The following is a 26,132-nucleotide window of genomic DNA, read 5'->3' on the forward strand; positions in this document are numbered from 1 at the left end:
CCCGAAAACCTTGAAATAGGCAACAGAAGGTTTTCTATTGAACAGCTTCTCAAAAGGAGAACATCCCAACTCTGTTGAGACTTTTCTCACCCACACGTGAAGATAGGACGCTAGCGATTCCGCCCAATAATCATGTGGCAAATGTGAACTCAGCAATTGCGCATGCATCCCCTTTTGCAATTCTTTGTTCACTCTCACACAGACCCCTCTGTTCCACGCTTCGGTTGAAACAGCAACTTTGTGGTCTATTCCTCTTCCATCCAGGAACTTCTGAAACTTCTGTAACAGAAAAATTTGCTTCTCATCTGTGAAGAGACAATCAATGTTAGCATCATGCATACTTTTAACCTTGTCACAAAACTCCTGAAACTTTTCTAAAGTTTCTTGCGGTTTCTCCATCACAAAAACCCAAGAATAACTAGTGAAACAATCCACACACAGAAGGTAATATCTTGCACCGCCTCTAGATGGTTCTAGAGGACCAATCACATCAGCATACACCTGCTGAAATGCTCTGTCGACCTTCTTAGTCACCTTCCTGGTGCTCGTGTTGGTCACACCTGCAAGAGAGATTTCGTTAGAATCAGAAGAATTACATTTAATGTAATCACTTTGATCAAAAGTCAACAAATACAGTCCATCTTTCTCTCTGGCAGTAAGAAACAGTTCTCCATCTTTGTAGATCTTGCATCTTTTAGCATCATAGGACAGTTTCAGTCCTTTCTTTGCAATCTGCGACACACTCAGCAGATTAAATCTCAGTTCTGGAACCAGGTAAACATTGCTTATAGTCAAGTTCAGACTCTCAAGATACACAGTCCCAATTCCGGTCGCTTCCAACTCTTGACCGTTGGCCTGTTTCACAGCGAAGCTTTGCTTCTTCAACGTTGAAAACAGTTCTCTGTGCGGACACATATGTTTTGTGCAACCAGTGTCGATTATAAAGGCGTTCCCAACATCTGGCGTGGTTCCTTTCGCCATCATAGCCTTTGCAGGTTTCACCTGGTACTTGGTATGGCTTTTGCCTTACGCCTCAGGCTTCGTAGAGCTGTTCTTCGCTCCTTTTGACTGGCGTGGCTTTCTACAGCTCTGCTGTAGATGCCCAGTCTGTCCACAATTGTAGCTTCGGACAGCGCTCAATGCTGTAGCATGCTCTCCAGTAGATTCAGCAGTGGGGAAATTTGAACTCTGTTCTTCCCTCCCCCTGTCCTTCACTTCCAGTGCAGCAAGTCTGTCGTGTTCATTCTGGACCACGGCACACACTCTCTCCGCGGTCAGCTGCGTGGCCGGTAGGGAACCAAGCTGACTGGCAACAACCTTGTAGGTCCGGTTAAGGCTGTTTATCATCATGAAGCAAAACACTTCCTCCTGTAGACGGAAATTGCGTTCCACCATCTGTTGACGCAGAAACTTCATTTCTGTCAGGTGCGCTTGAACATCTCCATCAGGCGCTAGTCTCAGATTGGTTAACTTCTCAAAATACAGCAACGCTGAAGAACCAGCATCTCTCTGATGCGTTGTACGCAACGTGTCCCAAACCTCTTTCGCATGTTGTAAATGCTGAATATGCACCAACTGCTCATCTGAGACACACAGAATTATAGCAGTCCTGGCCCTCATGTCCTGTGATTCCCAACCTCTGGTTGGTGCTGCTGGGATGGGGTTTTCAATTACATCAAAAAGCCTCTGATTCTGCAGCAGGGCCTTCATCTTTACAGACCAAGATGAATAATTGTCATTATGTAAGGGAGGTGGGTAAGGCAAACCCCCTGCCTTCTTGGCATCCATCTTGAAGCCAAGCCTCCAGCTCACACTCTCAAGCAAGCTGTAAAACCCAACAGTTGTTTCCTGCCTTCTCTAGCAGGCAAACTGCAAGTTGTTTACGCTCTTTGGCACCTGGCAGCTAAACGCTGGCTGCTATGGAAAGTCCCCTTCCAAGAGCTCGTAAACTGGTAGCCAAAACACTCCGTGGTTTTGTTTCACTTTTCAGCCTCACAGTCCAGCTTCACTGCCAGTAACTTTCCACGATCATTACTTAGCAACAATGCATTCCAACAGGACAGTTTATCAACCACAAGAATTTGTGGAATGCAGGCTTCAGCCTCTGAGCTGCAGGCCTGTCCTCCTGGAGCTTTTGTTTTTCAAACGCAGAGCTCCCGTGAACCAGAGAATTAATCAATCTGCGTTCACACTTTTAGCCCGAAAATGCAGCATACCTTGAGCTCCGTTGCTAGGAAAACACCTTCCTCTGGGTTCAGCCGTCTGTTCAGCCTCTGGCTTCTATTAGACGCTTTTCTCCCTTGGAGCAGAGGAGGACAATCCACCAGCCTCTCATGCAGATGTCCGATGAATCGCAACCATCCGAATGCTGCCATATGTTAGTATCTCAGCTCACAGTCAGAGGTACCTGGCCTCCCCCGAGGCAATTGAGTGAGATACTGTGTTTACCTTCCGTCTGCGACTCCCGGCAGGCTAGGTAAACAAACCGGCGATTCTTCTCATTAGACGTGAGAAAGAACACACCCTCTGCTTCTCTGCTTCTCTCCCTCCCTGCATTCTCCCCAGGGAGGGGAAATGAGACAGACAGGAGTCCTATTTACATGTTTTATTCCTGTTATTCAGCAGTACATAGAAATGCGACTGCACCCTTCAATCTCCATCAGAAGAGTCACAACTCCACCCCTGTACTTCCAGCACAGGTCACATGACACTCTGAGCTAACATCCGGTGCTCAGTACAGAGAATAGACTCCTCCTTTTCTCCAACAGTACATCTGCAAACCACAACATCCTGTTTTGCATTCCAGCCATCTGGAGCTGGCTTTTGCATTGGTGCTTTTTCCCAACAGTTGAAGGGGGAAAGTCAAGGATGGTGAGCCCTTCTGTGCTCCAGAGGGCCTGGGTGGCCTCATTCCCCTCTTGTTCTGAGCACTGCAGAGGGAGGCAAACATGTCCTTCCTGGGGGCTGGTCCCTCCCCGCCCTGTTCCTGGAGGGCAGCAGGAGGAGGGGGCTGCTGCAGCTGCCTCCTTTGGGGGCATGGCTCACCTTGCCTGCTCCTGCCCTCCTCCAACACACACAACCTTACCTGCCTCAGCCATCCATGGGGGCTTGAGAGTGTGTGAGCAGACTTTGTCATGGGAGGAGGCAGGCCTTGCAGAGGAGGAATGCTGGGGGCAGGCATTCAAACTCAGCCCTGAAGCTCACTGGGTGACCCTGGGCCAGGCACTCACGCTCAGCCTAACCTACCTCAAAGGGCTGTTGTGAGGATAAAATGGGAGGGGGGAGAACTCTGCACACCAACTGGACCTCCTTGCAGGAAATGGGGGCTATAAATGTAATTGTGTTATTTGTACCCCACCCACCTCACTGGGTTTCCCCAGCCTCTCTGGGTGGCTTCCAACACATATTAAAACAACAAACATTCAAAGCCTCCCTATAAAGGGCTGCCTTCCAGGAGAAGAAGGGTGATCTTTTTTTGGACTGTTTAAACCTGCAGAAGTGAGTTTAAAGTAAAGTAACTTTCCACCGTCCTGATCCTGGAGCGGGGTGTCAGAATTGACGTCTTGAAGCTCATTAACCAGAGACAAATGTTTTTGACAGATTGTTAAAAGAAGAGTAACATTGTGATTCCATTGTTTCCTTTCGCATTTTAAAGGAATAAATATTGACAAAATATCTTAAAGAAAGAAACTGTGTTGCTATTGTCCTTAAAAGAAAGAATAGCCAGAAGTTCTCCCCCTAGAGGGGACCGTGAAACAGTAACCAATTCTAGGGAGCTTGCAGCTGTCAAGATTACAATCGTGGGAAAGGACTTGTGACCTTGCAGGACAATGTTTTCAGAAGCACTGTTGGGTGCTTTCTGTAAAATAAATGCCCTATTGGATCAGTTAAGTCAGATGACGGATTTGATGACTAATGCGGCCAGAACATTTGAACAGGTAGTGGGAAACTATATGGAACCCACCCAGGAACTTAAACAGGAGTGTGTCCTGATAGAGCAGATGAGAGAAGAGGATGTCGCAGAATCTTGGACGCCAGAGATGGAGGGACTTTTGGCCCAGCAGGAAAATGAGCCTTTGGATGTGACAAATGAACTTGGAAAAAACTAGATTAGGAAAGACAAAGTTTGGATTGATTTGGAAATGGGGGGTTGGACTGACCTCCCTATGCAGGGATGTTTGGACTTCCCGAGTCTGGCAATGGGCTGTCAGAGGTTTGGAGCTGTTGGGGCTTCCAATTTTGGAGGGAATTTGAAAAAAAATACCATATGGAGTCTAGTCTGGACTATGGGAAAGGGGCTAATATGCTGAAAAGGGTCAAAAACACTACCAAGCTGGAGTTCCCACGAGTGAAAGGTAAATATGAAGAAGAGCTGCGGAAGAGACATGGAAGAGACTTGAAGGCCTCGGATATAAGATCACCAGGTTAATGTGCCAGACTAATGGGATAAAAAGGACTGACAATCCCGGGACCGGGGGGAAGGGATGCTGGAAGAAGATTGGATTGTTTTTATTTCTTTTTTATCATTAGGAATGTTGTATAAAATTGATGAACGTTGGGAAAATGCTGAAATGAAATTACTTGGCTCTTGTCAAAAATGTTTAAAGAATTAGGTAAAAAGGTAATGGTTATGAGAAGTTGGCAAAAATAAGATTTAAGTTTTAAGTTTTAAGTTTTTTTTATAAAATAAGATGAAAATAGAGCAAGGTAATGCAATGACAGAATATTATGAATTATGGAAAGGATTTGCTGTGATAATTATTAATTAAGATACAAGAGATGGGAGGAGGAGGAGGTCATGGAAAGAAGGTAACGAAAGTGGAGAATTTGAAAATGTTGGTTTTATTTTTACTTTTACTTTTTCTGTTTTTGTCTGTTTGTCTTTTTTCTTTGTAATTTTTTAAAAAATCTTTTTTCAATAAATATCATTTAATATATATATATATATATATATGCTTTCGTAGATTTTCACGGGTACAGGAATGCAGGTTTTGGTGTCTTCGGGTGTCTTCCCGTGTAAGAGTTGGGGTGTCTAGGCGACGTTTCGACGAGGTCTCACTCGTCATCTTCAGGCTGGTGCTTTCGGCTTCTTGTTACTGGAACAGAGCAGGATCTCAGTGTTTGAGTTCCTATAAATACTGTTGAGGGGGTGTGGTGTATAGCCTCCAACGTTCTGGGCAGAGAGGGAGTTCCCAGGTTAGTGTGCCTTTTCTTCTTTTGTTCCTTAATTACTTGAGGGATATCTTGAGTGATTTCTTGAGTGATATTCTGAGTACCACTTAGGAGGGTCATTAGGTGTGGATTAGTTGCTAAAGCTTTCGTGTCTTGACCTCTTGACCTTGTGAAGAGTTTTTTCTGAGAAGATGGCTGTACTGCACTTAGTTGTGCTCTGGCTTGGCTTCGTGTATAGGGGCGAGCTGTGGTTTTGTGCCCTGTGCCAGCCAGATCTGTGTAGGGATTGCAGGGGGGTGCAGCATCCGGAGGTGCCACTATGGTTTGGCTACTGGATGGTGTCTGTAATTTATCTGTGGAGAGGGTCTGGGTTTGGGTCTGGTGTGGTTGATTGGAGATGGCGTTCTGTGTGCCTCTGGTTCTGGTGTCGGTTTTTGTGGGGAGGGCTATTTTCCAGATGTCTGGCAGGCGGGACGTATCGTCACGCTTGTTCATGTTGTGAGGGTGTTTCTCTATCTCGATGGCTTCCATGATTATTCTCTTGTGGTGGTGTTCCATGTTAAAGAGCAATTTGGAATCTGAAAAATTAATTTCGTGTCCTGTTTCTTTCATGTGTTGGTAAAGAGAGGAAGTTTTTTCTTCTTTTTTGACGGCATTCTTGTGTTCTGCGATACGTGCATTTATTCGTCTGTTTGTTTGTCCAATGTACGTGGCTGGGCAGACTTTGCAGGGTATTTCATAGACCCCTTGGTTTTCTAACTGGATTTTATCTTTGGGGTTTCTGAGGATATTGGCTATTTTTTGGTTGGTGCAAAAGGCTGTTTTGATATTGTGTTTATGGAGGATTTTGCTAATTTTATCTGTAGTGCCCTTGATATAAGGAAGGAGGGCCATGCCATTGTTTTCTTCTGTGTCTTGCTTTTTGGGGGGTGTTTCTTTTTGGATTAGCTTCGTAACCCTGTTTTGCTGGTATCCGTTGGCGATTAACACATTTGAAAGATTCTGTAACTCAGTTGTCAAGTGGTCTTTGTCAGCCAGGCGTTTGGTTCTGGAGATGAGAGTCTTGGCTACGGAGTTTATTTGTGCAGGGTGGTGGTGTGATTGTGCATGTAAGTAGCGGTTGGTGTGTGTTTTTTTCCGGTAGATAGTGTGTATATATATACAAACCCAGACCCTCTCCACAGATAAATTACAGACACCATCCAGTAGCCAAACCATAGTGGCACCTCCGGGTGCTGCACCCCCCTGCAATCCCTACACAGATCTGGCTGGCACAGGGCACAAAACCACAGCTCGCCCCTATACACGAAGCCAAGCCAGAGCACAACTAAGTGCAGTACAGCCATCTTTTCAGAAAAAACTCTTCACAAGTTCAAGAGGTCAAGACACGAAAGCTTTAGCAACTAATCCACACCTAATGACCCTCCTAAGTGGTACTCAGAATATCACTCAAGAAATCACTCAAGATATCCCTCAAGTAATTAATGAACAAAAGAAGAAAAGACACACTAACCTGGGAACTTCCTCTCTGCCCAGAACGTTGGAGGCTATACACCACACCCCCTCAACAGTATTTATAGGAACTCAAACACTGAGATCCTGCTCTGTTCCAGTAACAAGAAGCCGAAAGCACCAGCCTGAAGATGACGAGTGAGACCTCGTCGAAACGTCGCCTAGACACCCCAACTCTTACACGGGAAGACACCCGAAGACACCAAAACCTGCATTCCTGTACCCGTGAAAATCTACGAAAGCATATATATATATATATATATATATATTTAAAAGTCTATTTTAAGTCATAACTCAATGTATATTTTAACTCTTTAGTCCACATATGTTACCACTATTCCAACTGTACAATATAACCAAAAAAAAGAGAAAATCTTGCCCCTTTAATCATGCACTTTTTAATCTGTTCCTCTTCCATTTAGGATTTCAACAAAAGTTTGTACATTTTTGATATCACATGATGTGCACAATTGTATCTCAAAACCCGTCTTCCACTCTTCCATACCCCAAGTCTTCATTTCCAACTAGAATCTCTCAATCAATCAATCAATCAATCATTTATTTGTATGTTGCCTTTCCAAATTTCAAACCATGTGCAAGGCAGCTTACAAAAAAAATAAAATATTACATAACTGCAAATGTAACAAAACTAGTCGTAAACAATGAACAAAATATCAAAAAGTACACAACGAAATTGAAAAAAAATCCACATAAATAATAAGATTCCACGTAAATCATATAATCCAAACTAAAGAGAAAAAAAAATATCATCAGCAACAGCACCCCCCCCCCCCGGAAAAAGAACCCATAAACAACACCCCAACCCTCTTTTATTGAGTGTAAAAGAAAAACCCCTTGTTTAAATTTTACAATCTCCCCGTTTCCACTTTAAGAACTCTCAATAGATTAACCATTTGGAGCCAGTGTGGTGTAGTGGTTAAGAGCGGTAGTCACGTAATCTGGGGAACCGGGTTCGCGTCTCCGCTCCTCCACATGCAGCTGCTGGGTGACCTTGGGCCAGTCACACTTCTTTGAAGTCTCTCAGCCCCACTCACCTCACAGAGTGTTTGTTGTGGGGGAGGAAGGGAAAGGAGAATGTTAGCCGCTTTGAGACTCCTTAAAGGGAGTGATAAAGCGGGATATCAAATCCAAACTCTTCTTCTTCTTCTTCTTCTTTATCCGTCACCCTTTTGTCTATAAAAAGTGTCTTCTGGTGAAACCCAAAATAGAGTCTTTGCGTATAAACTAACTTAATAATATCTTTTCAGATTCTTAATGCGCCACACACGTCTAATACAGTGGTTCTCAAGGTGCACATTTACTCTGACTTGATCTACCACAAATATCCAAGCCATCTAACCCTGAAATCCTAACCTTCTACCGGTAATTCCAAGTCTCTTCTTTCTCAATATCCCCATTCCGTTAACTACACCAAGCAACAAACTTTAAAATGCAAGTTTAAAACGCAGGCTTTCTGTTATGTACTGAGTTGAATAGGATTCAGAATGCAGCAGTCTGATTGGTCCAAGAACAATGCAGCAGTATGATTGGTTGGCAGGAACCACCCAATCCTGCTCCAGATAGAAATGAATCCACAACCTGATTGGCTTACAGTAGAATTCTGGAATTCAGACTGAAGCAGTCTGAAGCAAGCTGCGGGGAGAGTCACGAGAGGAGGACCTGCCGTTTCCGCAACGCAGAGTGCAGGCAGTGCAGAAAATTGGGACACATCGCCCGGGTGTGTCGGGCTCGGCCCACCCGACACCAGGCATCAGATGACCAACCCAAGAGCCCCAGGTCCCGGGGCCCAACGCACCAAGGCAACTCGACAGAGCTCACGGACTGCCAGGTATACCAGTTGCCCCACCCCAACGTAGAGAAAATTTATGTAGAGGTACAGATAGAGGGGGCTCCATGCCGCATGGAGCTTGACACGGGTTCAACTCTATCCATAATCTTGGCAAAGACCTTAAGGAAACTGTGTCCTACTGGGGGTCCCAAACTCAGGCCGGCCCCATTCACCCTACGGGACTAAAGCCCGCCGGAGGCAGGGAGAAGAATCAGGGGACTCAGCGTCAGAAGAGTCTAGAAAGGGCGAAACCCCAGCTGACAGGCGGACCCAGCGGAGGAAAGAGCAGAGGAAGAGGTGGAGCAAGGCTAGGGTCTTAAACTGGTGTATGGGGGGCGGAGACTCAGACGGAGCTTCGGCGGTCTAGAGTCTCAGACGTAGAGCTGCACGCTGCTGATGTGAAAGACAAACTGAACTCCAATAAAGACTTTTGTATATAACAACGGACTGGCGTTGGTCCTTTGTGAGCTGGGACCTAGGGCAGCTCTGACAGCATGGTTTGGACCACTGGGGCTAGGTGTCACGGGTTCAACTCTATCCATAATCTCGGCAAAGACCTTAAGGAAACTGTGTCCTACTGGGGGTCCCAAACTCAGGCCGGCCCCATTCACCCTACGGGACTTCCAGAAACGTAAGGTCCTCACAATGGGGGTGGGGACCTTCAGGGTGCAATACCGAGGGCGGACGCAGCAACTGGACTTGCTTGTGGTCAAGGGCCCCTACATTAGCTTACTGGGATTGGCATGGTTTGGACCACTGGGGCTAGCTGTCACCAGGGTGAACCACACTAGCTTACAAGTGGACGTGGACACCATATGCAAGGAATTTCCAGGGGTTTTCGACGGGAAATTGGGACAGTATACGGGCCCCCCCATTGTGCTACAGCTTGACCCCGCAGTACGACCGGTCAGGCTCAAGGCCCGCCGGGTCCCGTTCGCCTTGAAACCCTGTATAGACGAGGAATTGGACCGACTCGTGGAGCAAGGAGTGCTGGAGCCGGTGCCTAATGCCCCCTGGGAAACTCCAATTGTCACACCCGTCAAGCCTAATGGTTCGGTCCACATCTGTGCAGACTACAAATGTACCATAAACAAGGCCCTCACGGCCCACGCATACCCAGTGCCAGTGGTCAGCCATGTCCTTGCCACCCTGGCTGGCTCGAAATTTTTTGGCAAGCTGGACTTGGCCCAAGCATATCAACAGCTGCCAGTAGCTGAGGCCACAGCAGAGGCACAGAAGATTGTGACGCACAGAGGAGCGTTCAGGGTAAAGCGGCTGCAATTCGGGGTCAGCGTGGCACCAGGCATATTCCAGAATCTAATGGACTCTCTCCTTAAAGGGATTCCTGGCGTCACCCCCTTCTTCGATGATGTGTTGATTGCCGGGCCCACACCAGAGGAGTTTGAGGACCGCCTCCGCACCGTTCTGCACCGTTTCCAGACGGCGGGTCTCAAGGTGAAGCGGGAAAAATGTCTACTAGGAGTGCCTCAGGTGGACTTTCTGGGATTTATGGTGGACGCAGAAGGGGTCCACCCGACTGGGGACAAGGTACGGGCCATTTGTGATGCCCCAGCGCCCAAGAGCAAGACTGAACTTCAGGCCTTCTTGGGACTATTGAACTTTTACCATTCCTTCCTTCCCCACAAGGCGGCGGTAGCGGAGCCCCTACACAGACTCCTGGGCAAGCGGGCCCCTTGGGTGTGGGGCCAGCGCCAGGAGGCCGCATTCCAGGCAGTCAAGGACTTGCTTGTCTCAAACTCGGTCTTGGCACACTTCGACGAGAGGCTGCCGGTGGTGCTAGCATGCGACGCCTCACCCTATGGCATTGGCGCTGTCCTGGGGCACCAACTCCCGGATGGAAGAGAGGTACCGGTGGCGTACTTTTCCCAGACACTCAACGCAACCGAGAGGAACTACTCGCAAATTGACAAGGAGGGTCTGGCAATCGTGAAGGGAGTAAAAAAATTCCATGATTTCTTGTACGGGCGGCCCTTCACCGTGGTGACTGACCACAAGCCGTTGCTTGGCTTGTTTGCCCCCGAAAAGCAGACCCCCCAAGTGCTGTCTCCTCGCGTCCTCAGGTGGTCAATTTTCCTTGCCAGCTACCAGTATGCACTGATTCACCGACCTGGGAAGGCGATGGGCCATGCGGACGCCCTCAGCAGGCTACCACTACCGGAAACAGGCCCTGACCCAGCACCTGCACAAGAGGCTATGAGCCCCATTCAGGCACAAGAAGTTGCACACCATTCCAAGAAAGATAGGGTCATCTCCCGGGTCCTGGACTGGATGTGGAGGGGATGGCCCAGCAGCAGCCCTGGGCCAGAATTTGCTGGCTACACAACCCGCAAACATGAACTGTCGGCCCACAAGGGGTGCCTGTTATGGGGAAGCAGGGTCGTTGTTCCCCAGCCCCTCCGCAAAAGGGTCCTCACAGCCCTACACGAGACACACCCAGGGGTAGTAAGAATGAAGGCCCTTGCCAGGAGTTATGTGTGGTGGCCAGGGATCGACAGAGAGATAGAGGCCTGGGTCAAACACTGCCAGGCCTGCCAAGAATCCCGCCCAGATCCCCCAAGGGCCCCAGTCCAGTCCTGGGAGTCCGCCCGAGCACCATGGTCACGCCTGCATGTGGACTTCGCTGGCCCCTTTCAGGGGAAAACATTCTTCATAGTGGTGGACTCCTACACCAAATGGCTGGAAGTCGCACTGGTACCGTTCACTTCTACATCCGCAGCCATCCGGGTACTACGCAGGCTGTTTGCAACCCACGGGCTCCCTGACACTCTCGTCTCAGACAACGGGACTGCATTTACGTCAGGAGAATTCCAAACCTTCACAGCGCAGAACGCCATCCGCCACATCCGTTCAGCGCCGTTCCACCCTGCCACCAATGGCCAAGCAGAACGCATGGTGCGGACCACCAAGGACACCCTTCGCCGCATGACGCAAGGGGATTGGGAGTACCGCCTTGCCACATTCCTCCTAGCACAGCACAGCACCCCCAGCTCAACGGCTGGCCGGAGCCCCGCTGAACTACTAATGGGTCGGCGCCTTGCAATCAGATTGGACCGCCTTCACCCCGATAGAGCTCAGGATGAGGTAGTGGTGGGGGAAGGCAGGAACCCCCGGACCTTCGAGGCCCAGGACCCAGTGTACGCAAAGAATTTTGGGGCAGGCCCAGCATGGGTACCCGCCACAGTCACCAGGGTCACTGGCCCAGTGTCGTACGAGGTGCTAACGGATGGGGGGCAATGCTGGCGCCGCCACTGCGACCAGATACAGCGACGATTCCCGGGGGAACCCAGGAGGAGGACAGGTCAGAAGAGTCCCAAGGGAACAGCGGGGCAGTGAGGCCCATAGAGCAGGAGGGGCCAGCAGGAGAGGCAGAATCAGTAAATACAGAGAGGACCCGTGAGGCCGAAAGGACACCAGAACCAGAACCACGACTGAGCAAGCCGGTTGCACCAGACCAAACAACCCCATCACAGCCAGCATCCTTGGAACACGAGCCAGAACCTGGAGCCCGGACCAGGGAACACCCCAGGCCGCAACGCACACGTAGGCCGCAGGCATACCTTGAGGACTATGAATGCGACCTCCCGGGCAGGACTGGAACTTAGAGGGGAGGGGTGTTATGTACTGAGTTGAATAGGATCCAAACTGAAGCAGTCTGATTGGTCCTAGAACAATAGGATCCAAATTGCAGCAGTCTGATTGGTCCTAGAACAATAGGATTCAGAATGCAGCAGTCTGATTGGTCCTAGAACAATGCAGCAGTATGATTGGTTGGCAGGAACCACCCAATCCTGCTCCAGATAGAAGTGAATCCACAACCTGATTGGCTTACAGTAGAATTCCGGAATTAGCCAATCATGTGCAGCCCATTGTGTAAATAATGTATATAAAGCAGATACTGTGAGGGGACTTCCATTCATTCCTCCTCACCACTATGAGCTGAATAAAGAGCATGAAATCACTTTGCGACTCTGAGTATATTTCACTTTCCTTTGCATCTCGCAGAACTTTAAATGTAATTCATGGTTTTTTCACCTGTCCTCCAAACTTAGGTCTTTTTGCCATCCTTTAAATGGGAAATTAGTAGTCAAGCCATACTTTTTGGTAAAATGTTCGTCTGGATCCCGGAAGTCCTACCTGAGATGGGAGGTTCCGCTAGCACCAGCCACTTCTCCTTCTGCAAGCAGCTCCACCCGAATTCCCACCTGGGATGAGCCGCTAAACTGAGCCGCCGGAGAAAGACTGGGGCGGGTGGAAAGTGGGAGGGGGAAGTTGTGCGCTTCTGTCCCGTGAGAAAAGTGCTGCTCCTCCCAGGAGGTTCGCTCTCTGAATTCTCTCAGCCCCACTCACCTGACAGAGTGTTTGTTGTGGGGGAGGAAGGGAAAGAAGAATGTTAGCCGCTTTGAGACTCCCGAAGGGGAGTGAAAGGCGGGATATCAAATCCACTCTTCTTCTTCTGGGCTGCCTCAAAGCCCATCAAGGCCACAGGCTGCTAGCATGACTCACCCTGGCTTTCTCATCTGAGGACGTCGGGTTGGGTGGGGGTTGCCAGGAGCAGCACGATGTCCCTCCAACCCCCAGCTTCCACTCTCCAGGCAGGCGCCCAACATGGCCAGCTGGCAAGGGCTCTTTCTTACTCCAGCCTTGGCGTGCAGATCCCGGGTTCAGCCCCAGATCCAGGTTCTGATATTATGAGGGAGAAAACATCGCTCTGCACCTTTCCCACATCATGCATACTTCTAAGATGTCCCCACTTTCCCCCCTCTCGCAAAGCCCCAAAGCCTCCTACATTGTAAGCCTTCCTTACAGGGGAATCATCAGAACCACCTGTGCTGCAGAGCTCCTGGCTGAAAGGCGACTCATGGAGATTTGCAATGACTGCTGCAATGCACCCCTAATGATTCAGATTGTATCATTATAGCGTCATTGTGTTGATTTGTTGTTGATATATTAAATTTGTATAATCTTTGAAGCGGTGTGGCTGTGAGTACCATGAAGGGAGCCTGCACTTTGTGATTTGCCAGGGCACTACTGCAGGTTAGGAAGGAGGAAGAGGCAAAGATCCTTTCCCCAGTAAAACATGTTTGCACCCAGGGTGTTTCCAGACTGTCAGTATTTTGTGGAAGGGATTCAGGTCCAGCCGAGAACTTCAGCTTTTCCAATGAGAATGGATTAAAGCACTCTGACCATTTTCTTAGTAGAGTCTAACCACTGTTGCAAGTTTTGGGCAAGGAAGACATGAACGCAAAACAAACAAGTGGTCGTCTCCTCCGGAGGAACCCCTGCACTGTAAATATATTGACAGCACACTTCCAGGTCTTTGGCATCGGCATCCCAGAACTGTGAAGGTTGCCTCAACTGTTGAGCAACACAGCTAAGGAAGAAGGAGTGGAGTGTCTCCGGGGGGAGCATAGCTCCCATTCCCTTCCAAACACACAGACAGGACAGTGTGGTGGCACCCAGGGAATAGTTGCAGCAGCTGGATGGCTGGCTGAAACACACACCATTGCAGTATTTTTGAATGGGATTCACTCTGAATCAGTCAGTTAGTGAACTTGGTGCTGCTGTGCAACAAACCCACTACAAAACTGCTCTTTCCCTCACACTTCCAGGTCCCTCCAGCTGGGCTTTTTGAGTGTGATGGGTTTTTCTCACTCCAGAGTAGTTTGTCTTTAAGCTGAAGGTCACAAGGAAAGCAAGGGAGACTAAGAAAAATTGCACTCTTGGTTTCCTGGAAGAAGATCAAAAGACTCCCCTGGACTAGAAGAGACATCTCATTAACAACTGGAGAAATGCCAAAGAACTTTGGATATCTGCTTGGGGGGTTTCTGATGCAGTATTAATTTAACAAGGAGCCAGGAGTGAAACCGAAAGTAGACTGACCAGCTAGCTGAATCCAATTATATTGCTATGGGGGGGGGACCTCTAACATTTTACTTTTCGATACTTGTACTTCCAGGGTGAATTTAATAGGGGGGGTTGGAGGAGCGGAGGAAAGAAGAGCTAACTTGTCCGTGGCTGGGGGCGCAATCTGGACGGTTCTGCCGGGGCGCAAGATCACCTAACTACTGCTCTGCGCCTCTGGACCAGGGGTGGATGGTGCTCATTGGGACTGGGAGGGTGGAAGGCAAGAAGGCCAACAGTAGGTGGCGCCAGAGCCAAGGAGTGGCAGAGCAAATGAGTTCTGTATCTGAGATGGAGTGGGAAGGGGCTGGCGGCCACCGCAGTCATCCCCTGTCTGCCCTCATGGAGTGGCCGGAATCCACTGGGCAAATGCTCATCTTGCCAGAGTCTGGGTCTTCTGCTGTTGCTCTCTCAGAAACCGTGCCCAGGTGGGATGTTTCGTTTTTCGTAACTGCTTCATCCCTGAGGAAGTTGGAGGTGACGCAACACCCTTCTCCCTTGGCTCTGTGGAAAGAAGGCATCTCTACATTTTGAGCGCATTTCACAGGCCAGGAGCCAAGCACCGATTCCTGAGGGGGAGAAGAGGCCCAGAAAAGATGAGCCCTTCCCAGCCCAAAGGCGTTCCCCTGAGATTCAGCTTCCGGGCTATGGCTAACCAGGTTAGGAGCAGGAATATTGGGAGCGGGAAGGAACTGATGTAATCTGCCAGAGCAGCTGGCTAATTGAAGGGAATGAGGTGATAACAAGTCTTTCAAATCTGAACTCTTGTTTGCGGCTGATTAGGATAGAGGGAGGTGGAGAACAAGGGCAATCGGAAGCAGACTCTGGGTAGTTGGTTCCTTTTCTTTGTTCGGGTTCCTACGTCACACCAGCAGTTTAAATGGCAACACTCCTTTGCAAGATTGTCCGCCTTTTTAATTGTTATGGAAAATCAATAAAATGATAAGTTGCCCCTGCCAAAGGGTTGCATGACATCTGGCTGAAGACTTTTTGTGCTAAAAGTTGAAGCTATGCTGGGGTGTGTGTGTGTGTGTGTGTGTGTCCGTCCGTCCATGTGGCCGTTGTGTATTCAACATTCCACCCCCTCCAAAGAATTCTAAGAACCTTAGTTTTCCTTTCACAGTGCTACGAATTCCCAGCACCCTTAACAAACCATTGTTCCCAGGCCTTTTTGGGTGTGGGTGGGAGGAGATGTGCTTTACATGTGCAGTGTGCAGGCATCTCCCAGCACATGTGTGTGGGGATTCAAGACTAACTCTTATGCTTTTCTTCCTTAGACCAGCTTAACGTTGAAAAAGAGGCTCTCTGCGTTGAGGAACACACACAATTTCACAGCGAAGCAGAACACGGGCCGAATGGTCACTCTGTCATTGCATTTGGTGAAGTCAGACTGGCTTTGCAAAGGAGCTTGCCCCTGAAGCCAGTTGGTTGCCTGCCTCTGGCTGGCTGGCGGCTTGGCACCAGCAAAACAGAAAGAGACAGCCCCATGCAACCTCACACCCAAGGATTTCTGCCCATGCTTCAGACATGCAGCCCTATGAGCAGCTCTGACTCCCACTCCAGACCCCTCTGCCCCAGTCTTCCTCCTGATGTAGGCTACAGGATCTGGGAAGTCTGATCCAGCTTTGAGGTGTGGTTCCATATGGCCGTTAGTACTGTTGTGTTTTTGCCAGAGAGCCACGTGGTAAGGAAGATCTCCAAGCACGCTTCCTAGGGGGTCCTCTTTAATCCTCAGATGTGCCCACAAAGGCATGATCCAGCACCCTCATGCCACAGCTGCCTCTGGAGTGACCCTCCCTCCGGTAAGAGGCATGCCTCACAGCTGAGTGCCTGGTTGTTTGTGAAGGGCGGAGGCTGGGAATCTTGTGGGCTCCCAGATATTGCCAGATCCAATGGCCTTCTGCCTCAGCCAGCATGGCCGACGGTCAGGGGTGATGGAATCCAACAACACCTAGAGGGCCACCGAATTCCCCATCCCTGGTCTAGTGAATTTGAGGTTCTTGGTTTCTCTCCCTCTGCCCCCGTTTGCCTGGAAAAGCACTTTGGCAGATTCCTTTGGAGGATTCGGGTGTGACAAGCTGTAGCAGAAAAATTGATGCTTTTGAATTATGGTGCTGGAGGAGACTCTTAAGAGTCCCATGGACTGCAAGAAGATCAAACCTATCCATTCTTAAGGAAATCAGCCCTGAGTGCTCAGTGGATAGTGTTCTCGAAGCTGCCAGCATGAGTTTGACCATACTGCGGGAGGCAGTGGAAGACAGAAGTGCCTGGCGTGCTCTGCTCCATGGGGTCACGAAGAGTCGGACACGACTAAACAACTAAACAACAACAACAAAGCTGTAGCAGCGCACTGAATAAAACAACTTTGAGAAGCTGAAACACCAGGCTGTTTTATTTAACCTCCTCTTCTCCAGGCTAAACATGCCCAGCTCCCTTAGCCGTTCCTCATAAGGCATCATTTCCAGGCCTTTGACCATTTTGGTTGCCCTCCTCTGGACACGTTCCAATTTGTCAGTGTCCTTCTTGAATTGTGGTGCCCAGAACTGGACACAGTACTCCAGGTGAGGTCTGACCAGAGCAGAATACAGTTGCACTATTACTTCCCTTGATCTAGATGCTATACTCCTATTGATGCAGCCCAGAATTGCATTGGCTTTTTTAGCTGCCGCGTCACACTGTTGGCTCATGTCAAGTTTGTGGTCAACCAAGACTCCTAGATCCTTTTCACATGTACTGCTCTCAAGCCAGGTGTCCCCCATCTTGTATTTGTGCCTCTCATTTCCCCCCCCCAAGTGCAATACTTTACATTTCTCCCTGTTAAAATTCATCTTGTTTGTTTTTGCCCAGTTCTCTAATTTGTCAAGGTCGTTTTGAAGTGTGATCCTGTCCTCTGGGGTGTTAGCCACCCCTCCCAGTTTGGTGTCATCTGCAAATTTGACCAGGATGCCCTTGAGTCCATCATCCAAGTCGTTGATAAAGATGTTGAATAAGACCGGGCCCAAGACAGAACCCTGTGGCACCCCACTAGTCACTCTTCTCCAGGGTGAAGAGGAACCATTGATGAGCACCCTTTGGGTTTGGTCAGTCAGCCAGTTACAAATCCACTGAGTGGTAGCAGAGTCAAGACCGCATTTTACCAGCTTCTTTACAAGAATATCATGGGGCACCTTGTCAAATGCCTTGCTGAAATCAAGGTAGGCTACATCCACTGCGTTCCCTTCATCTACCAGGCTTGTAATTCTGTCAAAAAACGAGATCAGGTTAGTCTGACATGACTTAATTTTCAGAAATCCATGCTGACTATTGGTAATCACAGCATTCCTTTCTAGGTGCTCACAGACTGTTTGCTTAATGATCTGCTCCAGAATCTTCCCTGGTATTGATGTCAGACTGACTGGGCGGTAATTATTTGGGTCCTCTCTTTTCCCCTTTTTGAAAATAGGGACAACATTTGCCCTCCTCCAGTCTGCCGGGACTTCGCCTTTTCTCCAGGAATTCTCAAAGATGACTGCCAGTGGTTCTGAGATCACATCTGCCAGTTCTTTTAATACTCTTGGATGCAGTTCATCTGGCCCTGGAGACTTGAATACATCTAAACTAGCCAAGTATTCTTGTACTATCTCCTTAGTTATTCTGGGCTGTGTTTCCTTTGCTGAATCATTTGCTCCAAATTCTTCAGGTCGGGCATTGTTTTCTTTATCGGAGAAGACTGAGGCAAAGAAGGCATTGAGGAGTTCAGCCCTTTCTGTGTCCCCTGTTTGCATTTCACCATCTTCTCCTCTGAGTGACCCCACTGTTTCTTTGTTCTTCCTTTTGCTACGAACATACCCATAAAAGCCTTTTTTGTTGCTTTTAACCTCTCTAGCAAGCCTGAGTTCATTCTGTGCTTTAGCTTTTCTGACTTTGTGTCTACACGTGCTGGCTATTTGTTTGAATTCCTCTTTGGTGGTTCCCCCCCCTTTCCATTTTTTGTACACATCCTTTTTTAATTTTAACTCAGTTAAAAGTTCTTTAGATAGCCACCCTGGCTTCTTTAGGCACCTTCCATGTTTGCGTCTCATTGGTATTGCCTGACGTTGTGCTTTTACTATCTCCCTCTTAACAAACTCCCAGCCATCATGAACTCCCTTTCCTTTTAGTATTACTGTCCATGGGATCTCACCCAGCACTTCCCTAAGTTTTATGAAGTCGGCTTTCTTAAAGTCAAGAAAATGAGTTCTAGTATGCTTGGCTGCTCCTTTCTGCTGTATAGTAAACTTCAGAAGAGCATGATCACTCGCACCTAATGATCCTTCCACTTCTACCCCACTAACCAGGACATCAACATTGGTTAGGACCAGATCTAAAATGGCTGTTCCTCTTGTTGCTTCCCCCACTTTCTGGACAATGAAGTTGTCTGCAAGGCCAGTGAGGAATCTGTTTGACCTTAAGCTCTTGGCTTAGTTTGACATCCAACAAATATCCGGGTAATTGAAGTCCCCCATTACTACTATCTCCCTTCCTTTTGCATGCTTGGCCATCTGTTCCAGGAAGGCATCATCTATGTCCTCCATTTGGCTTGGGGATCTATAGTAAACTCCCACAATGAGATCTCTGTTATTCTTCTCTCCCTTAATTTTGACCCAAATGCTCTCACTTTGGCTTTGAGGTTCTAAATCTTGGATCTCTTCACAGGTATACACATCCCTGACATATAACGCCACTCCTCCTCCTTTCCTGTCTGGTCTGTTTCTCTGAAATAGATTGTATCCCCCCATTATTACATTCCAATCGTGGGACTTATCCCACCAGGTTTCAGTGATGCCTATTATGTCATATTTAGTTTGCTGTAGCCCTGTCGATGCGAACCAACTCAAGCTCCCCCTGGTGCTCCCGTCGGGGTCGTGTCAAGGCCTTAGCCCCCCAGCCGGGCTTCAGACTAGATCAACACCCCCGGATTCCTTTAACGGAATACCCTTAAGCATGGAGGGGCAGGTGATGGCCACACCTCACCTACCCCACACAAGGTCAAACAATTCCTAACCGCAACCCTAACAAAGTTGTGACAATTGCTACGAGGTAGGCGAAAACCAAGTGGCCAGTGCCAATTTGCCAAGTTGTAAAATTCCTATTAGGCCCCTCGGACAACCAAGGCGACCAACCAAAGTCCATAGCAAGGCCATTGCCTAACCTGCAAAATAGGGAGGGAGGGCGGGTGATTGAGGAAGCGAGCCAAAGAGGAAGTTCTCTGGGGGTTGGCTGGCCGGGCTTTGACGTGGCCAGGATCCCATAGGCAACGGGGGACAGAGTCCCCCGCCCCTGGTGGGGAGTGGGTGGCCACGTGGTCCACCGCAACTCCTCCCCACTGGGAAGTGGAGCGCATTTCCCAAGACATATCCTGTATTTGCATGTTACCCCAACACATTCCTCCTATGTTAATCATGTATAACCCTCCCCTTTTTTGATGGAGTGGTGATGTTTAGCGAACTGTCTGCTGGTATAAGATAGGAACTTTTAAAAGTCCTTGTCACCCCGTTCTCGGAGTTCAATTCCTCTCTGAACCTGTTGCGCGATAAACTTTGGTCTCCGCTATTTGCTCCGGTTGGTGGCTGGACTCCTTCTTTGTTCCGCAGGGACCCACGGGCTCTGAGCAGCCTCCCACCTGGATTTTTCCGTAACAACAGAAACTCGACTAACCCTCTTGAGAGAAGAAAGGTGGCTTTTGCTCCCACTGCAATGTTGTAATCTAAATAAGCACATCTTCCTACAAGTGAATAGTAGCCACCTACCTGGGGGGAAATAAAGTGGTATGCGGAGAGACATGGTTACGGTGGAGAGCAAATCTGTGTTCCACAATCGGAACATCCACAGAGAAACCAGATGGCAGCTTTTTTTTACTGTGTCCACAGAACTCAATGAAAGCCTGTTGGGATGTAAACACAGGAGCAGTCAATGACAACATTCCTAGAGTGTACATGTTAGAACATGGGGAGGGATGTCTGTCCAGCAAGCAGGTAAACTTCCTGGGGACGGACTTCCTCCGCATGTGACCAGAGGTGGGTGTGGCCTCACCTGTGCAGGTAAATGATAAAAGCACAGGGCAGGCAGTCATCTCTCTCTCTTGCCTCTTGCCTCTCTCATCTTCATCTTTCGAAGAAGCAGGATGCCCTCTTGGCTCTCAGCCAAGAGAGGACAATAGGACTATCTTCCTATAAGATAGATTCTAAATGTATTTTACCTTTTTAAGCCTGTCTGCCTTCTGGGATCATATTGTGAACAGAACGTGAGTAAACTCTTTTATACTTTTATAAAGACTGTGTCGTGTCTTGTATTTTAAGAGGGATCAAAAGGGGGAAATTACCAGAGTAATTATTATAGAGGTTCTAGCGAACCTGTGCAGACGTTACCGTTGCGAACTTAAAAGGGGGAATGTTATAAACTCTGCTGATATTTTGGGAACTTGTTAGCACAAGTTGGACTACGATATAATCTCACAATATATCCTCTCCTGCACCCCAGAACATTCCCACAAAGCCAACCAATGGTTTTGCAGTTGCTTTCCATGGACATTTTGTAACCAAGCACAGAATTCCTTGAACCTAGGAAACGCTTCTGATTTCTGCTTGAGCATGAACACATGAATGTACCTGGAAAAAGCATCAATCAATACCATGAAGTACTTTGCTCCACCTAGAGAGGTTGCAAGTGGACCAACAAGGTCTGCGTGGACAATTTGGTAGGCTTTAGATGCCCACCTGCCAGAAACCTTGCCCTATTGAACTGTGTGTTATCATGATGGCCTTGCCCGGTTGTGAGTTGTGAAGGCCGCTTCCTGCAAGGCCCTTTCCACCTGGCCTGGGGGGCAGGGCCCAGACACCAGCTCTATGAAAGAGGCTCCTGGTGAGACCAGAGGGACATCGCTCGGCCTGACAAGAAACCCAAACTATTGGATTCTTTTGCCCCATCTTTTTGTGCCTGCTAAACAGCCGTGTCATGCATATGATCATATTTTATTCTCTTGGGAATTCTGCTGTTTTAAATGTGCATTTTATATTTGACTTTACTTAGCAATCTTGGTTTTTTGGGGGGGGATGCTTAAGTTTTTTGTTTTGTTTTTGTTAACTTTCTGTTCAATATGTATTCTGTAGTTGACTTCCTTTGTAATGTTTTATTTTGAAATCTTTAATATTTCAGTTTTTGGTTAACTATGTTGCTTTAACTGTATACTCTATATTTGACATTCTTCAGATTGTTTTATTTATGTTTTAATATGCTGTAAACTGCTTTGAATTTTTTCTTGAAAATATAAAGTGGTATAGAAAGGAAATTAAAAATAATAATAATAATAATGTTCATTGAAATGTTGTGTCCAAAGACTGCAGCTTATGGAGAGATCACATTTTCTATCAGATTATTTAGATTTGGTAAATAACTCTTATTGCTATTCTTATTGTATTGATTATTATAATTGATTTCTGTAGTTCTGGCGGTTTAGCTGCCTTGAGCATGAAAATAGAAAGGCAGGATACAAACCTAATCTAATAAAGAGCCCTCCTCCTCCTCCTGAGCCTGGGGCAGGACCGTAGCCTGAGAGAGAGAGGGTTGCACAGTTCCCCGATTCTTTTGGAGGAATTCCACACCACACATTTAAAGCTCTTACACCACTTGAAAGAGTCCAGGCTTTCCCTCAAGAATCCTGGGAACTGTAGTTTGCCAAGGGTGCTGAGAGATGTTAGATCTGTAGCAAACAGAGGTTCCCAGGATGTGTTGGGTGAATCTGTGACTCTTAGTGCAATGCTTCTTGAAATGTGTGGTTGTGGCCATTGTCCTCATAACAGCACTGGGGTTCGGATTGCAGTGTGTGTGTGTGTGTGTGTGTTGCAGAATGGTTTAATTAGCTCATTCTCCTCCTAGCACATCGTCTTCATTCAACTCTGGCTGTTGAATGAATGCTTTCTTATAATCATTCTTATGTTTAAGTGGGCTTTGGCCTCCTTCCAGACAGCAGCTTGAAAGGGAAGCAGAGGAAAGCTCAAATGATGACAGAAGGCAGGGGCATCCAACAACCAAGAGTTTTGGTTTGGATGTGACACTTTTAGACTTCCCCAAGCCATCCCGAAGCCCCCATTTCACTCTGGTCCATCTGAGTATCTCCTTTCCACCTATGCCTCCCCTCCCCCCCAAAATATTCACAATTAAGAAAGCAGAAAACAACCCCCACCTCTCTTTCGACAGAACTAGATGGAATGATCAGGCATAGCAACTCCTGCAGAGAGGATAAAACCAAAATGTTTCCAAGGGACACATTTCTCAAACAAGATATCTGCCCATAGCTCAGTCAGTAGAGTGTGAGACTCTGCATCTCAGGGTCGTGGGTTGGAGCCCCACGTTGGGCAAAATATTCCTGCATTGCAGGGGGTGGACTAGATGACTCTTGTGGTCCCTTCCAACTCTACAATTCCATGATATCCTGTGAGGAGTAGTCTGAAGTGAAGGCACAAGACAGGAGTTGATCATCATGTGAGCTGCTCACAGGTGGGCTGAAGCGAGCTGTTGACCAGTCCTGTGGAGCCTCCTTTTATTGAGACAAATATGCAAGCTAGGCAGATACATTTTGGGCTGTGACCTTTACACACCTTTGGTCCCGAGATCGTGGGGTGGTACAAAGTTATTTTGGTACCTGTTTCCACCACGTCATTTTCCCCTTGCACAGTGTATGACGAAGGAGACAAAAGGTCTCAGGGACAAAGGTTACAGACAGGACACCGCAGACTGCTGAGACTGCAAAAGGTCAGACAGAGGGAACGATGTTCCAGACAGCCATGACTTTGTCTGTGAGGGGGAGTATGCTACGCACCCCAGGGTCATGTGTGCAGGCAGACTGTGGCTGCCTGCTGGTGGGGAGTGTGCTCCCTCCGGACCCCACTGCCCACTCCGCAATTATCCCTACAGTAGTCAACTGAGTTTTACTCAGAAGAGATGCGTGAAAATCAACACAGCCATGTAATTTGTGCCCATCAATTTAAATAGGTCTGCTGTGGAAAGGACTGATGTTGACTACAACCCTGATGTTTTCTGATTATTTTATAGAGCGTTTCCCTCAATACCAAAAAATGGAGGCAGAGACAATTTACTGAATTTTGGATTTGATATCCCGCTTTATCACTACCCTAAGGAGTCTCAAAGCAGCTAACATTCTCCTCCCCCCCCCCCAACAAACATTCTGTGAGGTGAGTGGGGCTGAGAGACTTCAGAGAAGTGTGACTGGCCCAAGGTCACCCAGCAGCTGCATGTGGAGGAGCAGAGACGCAAACCTGGTTCCCCAGATTATGAGACTACCGCTTTTAACCACTACACCACACTGGCTCTCATATATATGTAGGTTAAAATCAAAATCTATAAGCTAGAACACAGTAAAGAATACAGATGTGAAACTACTAAAATGTGTAGTTTAAGACCTTAACCGCTAATTTAAAATATGCATGTCAATGCTTTATTATAATTAAGTCAGGTAAAGTAATTATTACTCTTAATATTATTCATTGCTATGAGGCTTCTTGAAGCAATTCAGAATACAATCAACATTAGCAGAACACTTTCCTTTACAACGACAGCTTAAAAAGCAACAATTTAAAAGCAATAAAAAAGTAATATTTCATAGGCAAGAATTCTAAAACAACAGCAATGATCACAATTAGCAACAACACACAATGAAACAGCAAGCAAAACTTGCCACTCCATCATCGCTGAGCCTTGAAACTTGTGTCTTATCCCCATAATCGAAACTGACATCAAGTCTTATGTCATCTGGAAGAGAATGAAGGAGAAGAGAGATGAATTTCTGCCACATTTACTGATTCACCAAATTGACCTGGCCCCCATTCCACCCTATTTACAAGGAGGCTTTATGGATCCTGTCTTTGGTGGCAACGACTCCTTCCAAGCCTGCAGTTTGGCCATGTTTGTGCTGCGGCAGGATTTCACAGCCACATGACCCAGGAGGTCTGCATCAAGCAAGGATGCTGCAGCTACTGAGTGGGCTCTCCTTAGTCTGGAAAGTGCGTCCCATGTCCCCAGGCTGTGGGTGTTACCTTCTTTGGGGCAGAAGTGAGCCAGCTCCAGAGGGACGAGAGCATGCTGTAGAGAAAAGACAAGACCGTACTGGATCAGATGACTGATCTGATCCTAAACCCTCCCCCCCAAATAATGGGTGCAAGAGAACATGGAAGCAGACCCAAGCCAGGGAAGACTTGCTTCCATCATGGGATGAGTGAGTTCTATTGCCTGGCCCCAATCCCTTGCCCCAGGCGACCTCAATGGGTCCTGCAGCCTACTAGGCAGAGGTGGAAGTGTAAGATCAAGGAAGAGGGCAGGAAATGTCTCCAGCCTTGTCCGGCATCCCAGGGACACACATTGTGTTGTGCGCCTGATACCAGACTGTGATTCCTCCTGTGGGAATCCTTTCACAAGCCACTCTGGGAGCCTCTTGGGGCTGTGAAGGTGCCAAAGGTGAGAGACTTACCTTCAGGCAGCTGAGCCTTCTTGCATAGGACATCAGCCAGCTAATGCCACTGGCTGCCAGTTGCCTCTCCGCTGCAATCGCACTTGTTGTGTAACCTCTCAGTTCCTGTGGGAGGAAAGGGGACCTCAGAATCAGGAGGCTGGTCTGGGGGAAAGAGGCAGACCACTGTGAAGCCCTTTACACTCTCAGAGAGAGATCCGTTTCTGTTCTAAAATGGCAATGTCCTCCAGCCCCAAATTGTAGCTCTGCATCCAAGGCCCTCCTTTGGCTGTCTGGGCAAGTGGGCCTTTGTTGGCTGGTCCATGTGGCCAGCTTGCCTTACAAGAGGGGAAGGGCCCAAGAGGTGCACTGCTAGGTGGCGGCTTCTCCATGAAAGCTTTCTAGGTCAAACAGCCACTGAGGCCATCAAGATACTTACATTCATCAGCAAGTTCAGGGTCTTAGTGCTTGGGGCCTCCCAGAGGAGACCTCCCAGCATCAGAGTATAACGTTCCTCTAACTCCTGCAGGCAATGGCAATGAGGGAGAGGATGCGCCAAGCAGGGGAAAGAGAGATCAGATGTTGAGCAATGGGAGCAGTGCTTAAAGCGTGTGAAGAAGAAACAACAACTGGAGAAGTCAAATTTCAAGGCTAACAACTTACCTGCTTGTTGGGCTCAGTTTTGACCTCAATGACCGCCGCAAAGGCTGCATGAGCAATCAGGCTGTGGAGCTTCAGGGGTAATTTGGGCTTCATGAGGCTGGAGAGAAGGAGGGAAAAGTTTTTAGACTCTGTCTCCTTGGAGTCTTCCTCATATTGGGGGGGGGGGGCAGGGGAGCATCAAATACATGTCATTCTCTTGAACTTCCAGTGATTGCATGTGTTAGCTTAAACCACTTTTGACAATCAAGCAGCGTATAGATTTTACAGGGTAAAAATGAATAAAGGTAAAATTAAAATAAACACACGAGGGCACTGTTTATGCGGCAGTCTACCTGGCACTTGGTTGCAAGCCTCTAGGTCTTAGTTAATCCCACCCCTAAAAGCTGAGCCATTTCGCAGTCATCTCTAGACAATATAGCTTCTATTTTCTCTCTCACATCTCCACTCACCCTGTAAATAGTTGCTGCATGAATAAAGCTTTTTGAACGCAAGAAACCCAAGAAATTGTAAGCAAATCTTCCAATCGAATTCAGT

The 26,132-nt window shown here is 47.9% G+C and overlaps 1 protein-coding gene and 1 long non-coding RNA gene across 2 annotated transcripts in view; one reads left to right on the plus strand and one right to left on the minus strand.

The window, feature by feature from the left end:
* Window positions 1-26,132, plus strand: part of LOC308578213 (uncharacterized protein) — a gene marked incomplete at its 5' end in the record, with an annotated part of 719,745 nt that overhangs the window by 87,399 nt on the left and 606,214 nt on the right. The gene's annotated exons all lie outside the window — the stretch shown is intronic.
* LOC308578279 lies at window positions 1,215-2,119 on the minus strand. The gene is made up of 2 exons (XR_014003855.1): window positions 2,010-2,119; window positions 1,215-1,813 (listed from the first exon to the last, which is right to left on the minus strand). It is a non-coding gene; the product is annotated as an uncharacterized lncRNA (long non-coding RNA).

This window comes from Podarcis bocagei, assembly GCF_964188305.1.
Source record: "Podarcis bocagei genome assembly, chromosome: W".
Classification (NCBI taxonomy): domain Eukaryota; kingdom Metazoa; phylum Chordata; class Lepidosauria; order Squamata; family Lacertidae; genus Podarcis; species Podarcis bocagei.